Genomic DNA, 7500 nt, shown 5'->3' on the forward strand with positions numbered 1-7500 from the left:
TTCAGTGTAAGGTAATCCCGCCATTCCAGGAATTGACCTCGTGAACCTACGCTGCATTCCCTCAATAGCCAGAATGTCTCTCCTCAAATTTGGAGACCAGAACTGCACACAGTACTCCAGGTGTGGTCTCACCAGGGCCCTGTACAGCTGCAGAAGGACCTCTTTGCTTCTATACTCAATCCCTCTTGTTATGAAGGCCAGCATGCTATTAGCCTTCTTCACTACCTGCTGTACCTGCATGCTTACCTTCATTGAGTGGTGTACAAGAACCCCCAGATCTCTCTGTACTGCCCCTTTACCTAAATTGATTCCACTTAGGTGGTAATCTGCCTTCCTGTTCTTGCCACCAAAGTGGATAAGGATCCATTTATCCACGTGAAAGTGCATCTGCCATGCATCTGAGCACTCACCTAACTTGTCCAGGTCACCCTGTAATCTCCTAACATCCTCATCACATTTCACCCTGCCACCCAGCTGATGAAATTTGCGAATGTTATTGCTAATACCATCTTGTATATCCTGAAGATAGATTGTAAAAAGCTGCGGTCCCAGTACTGATCCGTGCGGTACCCCACTGGTCAGTGCCCGGCATTCCGAAATGGAGGGGTGGAGGAGTGTGGAAGGATGAGAGAATGCAGGCTGCGGCCCTATGAAGCAGGGGGAGGGCTTGCAGTTGGCCTGTGTGGGGATGTGGGAGACTACAGGAGCCTGGTGGGCAAGGGCTGGCTGAAAGGCAGCTGGAGGGACGGAGGGAGGGAAGCACGCACGGAGGAGGAAGAGCAAAGAGAAAAGAGAAAAAAAAGCCAAAGGGGATAAAGAGAAAGAGCAAGAAAGAAAATGTGGCTGGCCAGCACGCCTTGAAGTAGGGAGAAAAGGCAGGAGCCAGCGCCTACGGCCATACTAGTCTGAAAACGCCCGATCTCGTCTGATCTCGGAAGCTAAGCAGACTCAGGCCTGGTTAGTACTTGGATGGGAGACCGCCTGGGAATACCAGGTGCAGTAGGCTTTTTCCGCCAGCAGTGGCTGCTCAAGTCACCCCTCTGCACTTGTCTTGTGCCAGGCAATGGAGCGGCAGGTTATTTTTGCTGCTGCTGCTGTGCCTGGCATCAGTCTCCTGCAGGCACGAGACACGGAGGGGAGGAGAGCGGAGCGCTGCCAAAATCAGCAAGAAAGGCGGAAAGAAAGGGATTGGGGCTGCACGCTGTCTGCGGGTGGCAGTCAGGAAAGGCGGACAATAGACAATAGGTGCAGGAGTTGGCCATTCTGCCCTTCCAGCCTGCACCACCATTCAATATGATCATGGCTGATCATCCTTAATCAGTATCCTGTTCCTGCCTTATCTCCATGACCCTTGATTCCACTATCCTTGAGAGCTCTATCCAACTCTTTCTTAAATGAATCCAGAGACTGGGCCTCCACTGCCCTCTGGGGCAGAGCATTCCACACAGCCACCACTCTCTGGGTGAAGAAGTTTCTCCTCATCTCTGTTCTAAATGGTCTACCCCGTATTTTTAAGCTGTGTCCTCTGTTTCGGCACTCACCCCGCAGCGGAAACATGTTGCCTGCCGCCAGAGTGTCCAATCCTTTGATCATCTTATATGTCTCAACCAGATCCCCTCTCAGTCTTCTAAACTCAAGGGTACACAAGCCCAGTCGCTCCAGTCTTTCAGTGTAAGGTAATCCCGCCATTCCAGGAATTGACCTCGTGAACCTACGCTGCATTCCCTCAATAGCCAGAATGTCTCTCCTCAAATTTGGAGACCAGAACTGCACACAGTACTCCAGGTGTGGTCTCACCAGGGCCCTGTACAGCTGCAGAAGGACCTCTTTGCCTCTATACTCAATCCCTCTTGTTATGAAGGCCAGCATGCTATTAGCCTTCTTCACTACCTGCTGTACCTGCATGCTTACCTTCATTGAGTGGTGTACAAGAACCCCCAGATCTCTCTGTACTGCCCCTTTACCTAAATTGATTCCACTTAGGTGGTAATCTGCCTTCCTGTTCTTGCCACCAAAGTGGATAAGGATCCATTTATCCACGTGAAAGTGCATCTGCCATGCATCTGAGCACTCACCTAACTTGTCCAGGTCACCCTGTAATCTCCTAACATCCTCATCACATTTCACCCTGCCACCCAGCTGATGAAATTTGCGAATGTTATTGCTAATACCATCTTGTATATCCTGAAGATAGATTGTAAAAAGCTGCGGTCCCAGTACTGATCCGTGCGGTACCCCACTGGTCAGTGCCCGGCATTCCGAAATGGAGGGGTGGAGGAGTGTGGAAGGATGAGAGAATGCAGGCTGCGGCCCTATGAAGCAGGGGGAGGGCTTGCAGTTGGCCTGTGTGGGGATGTGGGAGACTACAGGAGCCTGGTGGGCAAGGGCTGGCTGAAAGGCAGCTGGAGGGACGGAAGGAGGGAAGCACGCACGGAGGAGGAAGAGCAAAGAGAAAAGAGAAAAAAAAGCCAAAGGGGATAAAGAGAAAGAGCAAGAAAGAAAATGTGGCTGGCCAGCACGCCTTGAAGTAGGGAGAAAAGGCAGGGGCCAGCGCCTACGGCCATACTAGTCTGAAAACGCCCGATCTCGTCTGATCTCGGAAGCTAAGCAGACTCAGGCCTGGTTAGTACTTGGATGGGAGACCGCCTGGGAATACCAGGTGCAGTAGGCTTTTTCCGCCAGCAGTGGCTGCTCAAGTCACCCCTCTGCACTTGTCTTGTGCCAGGCAATGGAGCGGCAGGTTATTTTTGCTGCTGCTGCTGTGCCTGGCATCAGTCTCCTGCAGGCACGAGACACGGAGGGGAGGAGAGCGGAGCGCTGCCAAAATCAGCAAGAAAGGCGGAAAGAAAGGGATTGGGGCTGCACGCTGTCTGCGGGTGGCAGTCAGGAAAGGCGGACAATAGACAATAGGTGCAGGAGTTGGCCATTCTGCCCTTCCAGCCTGCACCACCATTCAATATGATCATGGCTGATCATCCTTAATCAGTATCGTGTTCCTGCCTTATCTCCATAACCCTTGATTCCACTATCCTTGAGAGCTCTATCCAACTCTTTCTTAAATGAATCCAGAGACTGGGCCTCCACTGCCCTCTGGGGCAGAGCATTCCACACAGCCACCACTCTCTGGGTGAAGAAGTTTCTCCTCATCTCTGTCCTAAATGGTCTACCCCGTATTTTTAAGCTGTGTCCTCTGTTTCGGCACTCACCCCGCAGCGGAAACATGTTGCCTGCCGCCAGAGTGTCCAATCCTTTGATCATCTTATATGTCTCAACCAGATCCCCTCTCAGTCTTCTAAACTCAAGGGTACACAAGCCCAGTCGCTCCAGTCTTTCAGTGTAAGGTAATCCCGCCATTCCAGGAATTGACCTCGTGAACCTACGCTGCATTCCCTCAATAGCCAGAATGTCTCTCCTCAAATTTGGAGACCGGGAACTGCACACAGTACTCCAGGTGTGGTCTCACCAGGGCCCTGTACAGCTGCAGAAGGACCTCTTTGCTTCTATACTCAATCCCTCTTGTTATGAAGGCCAGCATGCTATTAGCCTTCTTCACTACCTGCTGTACCTGCATGCTTACCTTCATTGAGTGGTGTACAAGAACCCCCAGATCTCTCTGTACTGCCCCTTTACCTAAATTGATTCCACTTAGGTGGTAATCTGCCTTCCTGTTCTTGCCACCAAAGTGGATAAGGATCCATTTATCCACGTGAAAGTGCATCTGCCATGCATCTGAGCACTCACCTAACTTGTCCAGGTCACCCTGTAATCTCCTAACATCCTCATCACATTTCACCCTGCCACCCAGCTGATGAAATTTGCGAATGTTATTGCTAATACCATCTTGTATATCCTGAAGATAGATTGTAAAAAGCTGCGGTCCCAGTACTGATCCGTGCGGTACCCCACTGGTCAGTGCCCGGCATTCCGAAATGGAGGGGTGGAGGAGTGTGGAAGGATGAGAGAATGCAGGCTGCGGCCCTATGAAGCAGGGGGAGGGCTTGCAGTTGGCCTGTGTGGGGATGTGGGAGACTACAGGAGCCTGGTGGGCAAGGGCTGGCTGAAAGGCAGCTGGAGGGACGGAGGGAGGGAAGCACGCACGGAGGAGGAAGAGCAAAGAGAAAAGAGAAAAAAAAGCCAAAGGGGATAAAGAGAAAGAGCAAGAAAGAAAATGTGGCTGGCCAGCACGCCTTGAAGTAGGGAGAAAAGGCAGGGGCCAGCGCCTACGGCCATACTAGTCTGAAAACGCCCGATCTCGTCTGATCTCGGAAGCTAAGTAGACTCAGGCCTGGTTAGTACTTGGATGGGAGACCGCCTGGGAATACCAGGTGCAGTAGGCTTTTTCCGCCAGCAGTGGCTGCTCAAGTCACCCCTCTGCACTTGTCTTGTGCCAGGCAATGGAGCGGCAGGTTATTTTTGCTGCTGCTGCTGTGCCTGGCATCAGTCTCCTGCAGGCACGAGACACGGAGGGGAGGAGAGCGGAGCGCTGCCAAAATCAGCAAGAAAGGCGGAAAGAAAGGGATTGGGGCTGCACGCTGTCTGCGGGTGGCAGTCAGGAAAGGCGGACAATAGACAATAGGTGCAGGAGTTGGCCATTCTGCCCTTCCAGCCTGCACCACCATTCAATATGATCATGGCTGATCATCCTTAATCAGTATCCTGTTCCTGCCTTATCTCCATAACCCTTGATTCCACTATCCTTGAGAACTCTATCCAACTCTTTCTTAAATGAATCCAGAGACTGGGCCTCCACTGCCCTCTGGGGCAGAGCATTCCACACAGCCACCACTCTCTGGGTGAAGAAGTTTCTCCTCATCTCTGTCCTAAATGGTCTACCCCGTATTTTTAAGCTGTGTCCTCTGTTTCGGCACTCACCCCGCAGCGGAAACATGTTGCCTGCCGCCAGAGTGTCCAATCCTTTGATCATCTTATATGTCTCAACCAGATCCCCTCTCAGTCTTCTAAACTCAAGGGTACACAAGCCCAGTCGCTCCAGTCTTTCAGTGTAAGGTAATCCCGCCATTCCAGGAATTGACCTCGTGAACCTACGCTGCATTCCCTCAATAGCCAGAATGTCTCTCCTCAAATTTGGAGACCAGAACTGCACACAGTACTCCAGGTGTGGTCTCACCAGGGCCCTGTACAGCTGCAGAAGGACCTCTTTGCTTCTATACTCAATCCCTCTTGTTATGAAGGCCAGCATGCTATTAGCCTTCTTCACTACTTGCTGTACCTGCATGCTTACCTTCATTGAGTGGTGTACAAGAACCCCCAGATCTCTCTGTACTGCCCCTTTACCTAAATTGATTCCACTTAGGTGGTAATCTGCCTTCCTGTTCTTGCCACCAAAGTGGATAAGGATCCATTTATCCACGTGAAAGTGCATCTGCCATGCATCTGAGCACTCACCTAACTTGTCCAGGTCACCCTGTAATCTCCTAACATCCTCATCACATTTCACCCTGCCACCCAGCTGATGAAATTTGCGAATGTTATTGCTAATACCATCTTGTATATCCTGAAGATAGATTGTAAAAAGCTGCGGTCCCAGTACTGATCCGTGCGGTACCCCACTGGTCAGTGCCCGGCATTCCGAAATGGAGGGGTGGAGGAGTGTGGAAGGATGAGAGAATGCAGGCTGCGGCCCTATGAAGCAGGGGGAGGGCTTGCAGTTGGCCTGTGTGGGGATGTGGGAGACTACAGGAGCCTGGTGGGCAAGGGCTGGCTGAAAGGCAGCTGGAGGGACGGAGGGAGGGAAGCACGCACGGAGGAGGAAGAGCAAAGAGAAAAGAGAAAAAAAAGCCAAAGGGGATAAAGAGAAAGAGCAAGAAAGAAAATGTGGCTGGCCAGCACGCCTTGAAGTAGGGAGAAAAGGCAGGGGCCAGCGCCTACGGCCATACTAGTCTGAAAACGCCCGATCTCATCTGATCTCGGAAGCTAAGCAGACTCAGGCCTGGTTAGTACTTGGATGGGAGACCGCCTGGGAGTACCAGGTGCAGTAGGCTTTTTCCGCCAGCAGTGGCTGCTCAAGCAACCCCTCTGCACTTGTCTTGTGCCAGGCAATGGAGCGGCAGGTTATTTTTGCTGCTGCTGCTGTGCCTGGCATCAGTCTCCTGCAGGCACGAGACACGGAGGGGAGGAGAGCGGAGCGCTGCCAAAATCAGCAAGAAAGGCGGAAAGAAAGGGATTGGGGCTGCACGCTGTCTGCGGGTGGCAGTCAGGAAAGGCGGACAATAGACAATAGGTGCAGGAGTTGGCCATTCTGCCCTTCCAGCCTGCACCACCATTCAATATGATCATGGCTGATCATCCTTAATCAGTATCCTGTTCCTGCCTTATCTCCATAACCCTTGATTCCACTATCCTTGAGAGCTCTATCCAACGCTTTCTTAAATGAATCCAGAGACTGGGCCTCCACTGCCCTCTGGGGCAGAGCATTCCACACAGCCACCACTCTCTGGGTGAAGAAGTTTCTCCTCATCTCTGTCCTAAATGGTCTACCCCGTATTTTTAAGCTGTGTCCTCTGTTTCGGCACTCACCCCGCAGCGGAAACATGTTGCCTGCCGCCAGAGTGTCCAATCCTTTGATCATCTTATATGTCTCAACCAGATCCCCTCTCAGTCTTCTAAACTCAAGGGTACACAAGCCCAGTCGCTCCAGTCTTTCAGTGTAAGGTAATCCCGCCATTCCAGGAATTGACCTCGTGAACCTACGCTGCATTCCCTCAATAGCCAGAATGTCTCTCCTCAAATTTGGAGACCAGAACTGCACACAGTACTCCAGGTGTGGTCTCACCAGGGCCCTGTACAGCTGCAGAAGGACCTCTTTGCTTCTATACTCAATCCCTCTTGTTATGAAGGCCAGCATGCTATTAGCCTTCTTCACTACCTGCTGTACCTGCATGCTTACCTTCATTGAGTGGTGTACAAGAACCCCCAGATCTCTCTGTACTGCCCCTTTACCTAAATTGATTCCACTTAGGTGGTAATCTGCCTTCCTGTTCTTGCCACCAAAGTGGATAAGGATCCATTTATCCACGTGAAAGTGCATCTGCCATGCATCTGAGCACTCACCTAACTTGTCCAGGTCACCCTGTAATCTCCTAAGATCCTCATCACATTTCACCCTGCCACCCAGCTGATGAAATTTGCGAATGTTATTGCTAATACCATCTTGTATATCCTGAAGATAGATTGTAAAAAGCTGCGGTCCCAGTACTGATCGGTGCGGTACCCCACTGGTCAGTGCCCGGCATTCCGAAATGGAGGGGTGGAGGAGTGTGGAAGGATGAGAGAATGCAGGCTGCGGCCCTATGAAGCAGGGGGAGGGCTTGCAGTTGGCCTGTGTGGGGATGTGGGAGACTACAGGAGCCTGGTGGGCAAGGGCTGGCTGAAAGGCAGCTGGAGGGACGGAGGGAGGGAAGCACGCACGGAGGAGGAAGAGCAAAGAGAAAAGAGAAAAAAAAGCCAAAGGGGATAAAGAGAAAGAGCAAGAAAGAAAAT

General features: G+C 51.7%; 4 non-coding genes across 4 annotated transcripts; all 4 read left to right on the plus strand.

Moving 5' to 3' along the window:
- The first annotated feature begins 887 nt into the window (after window positions 1-887).
- Window positions 888-1006, plus strand: LOC148150720 (5S ribosomal RNA). Its single transcript, XR_015755379.1, has one exon. It is a non-coding gene; the product is annotated as a 5S ribosomal RNA (ribosomal RNA).
- Window positions 1007-2552: 1546 nt separating this feature from the next.
- On the plus strand, window positions 2553-2671 carry LOC148150721 (5S ribosomal RNA). Its single transcript, XR_015755403.1, has one exon. It is a non-coding gene; the product is annotated as a 5S ribosomal RNA (ribosomal RNA).
- Window positions 2672-4218: 1547 nt separating this feature from the next.
- Window positions 4219-4337, plus strand: LOC148150722 (5S ribosomal RNA). The gene has a single exon (XR_015755334.1). It is a non-coding gene; the product is annotated as a 5S ribosomal RNA (ribosomal RNA).
- Window positions 4338-5883: 1546 nt separating this feature from the next.
- LOC148150723 (5S ribosomal RNA) lies at window positions 5884-6002 on the plus strand. Its single transcript, XR_015756564.1, has one exon. It is a non-coding gene; the product is annotated as a 5S ribosomal RNA (ribosomal RNA).
- Window positions 6003-7500: the final 1498 nt, after the last annotated feature.

The sequence above is a fragment of the Chiloscyllium plagiosum genome, unplaced genomic scaffold (genome assembly GCF_037043375.1).
Source record: "Chiloscyllium plagiosum isolate Xiang-an unplaced genomic scaffold, Cpla_swu_hap1 HiC_scaffold_3, whole genome shotgun sequence".
In the NCBI taxonomy this organism is placed as follows: domain Eukaryota; kingdom Metazoa; phylum Chordata; class Chondrichthyes; order Orectolobiformes; family Hemiscylliidae; genus Chiloscyllium; species Chiloscyllium plagiosum.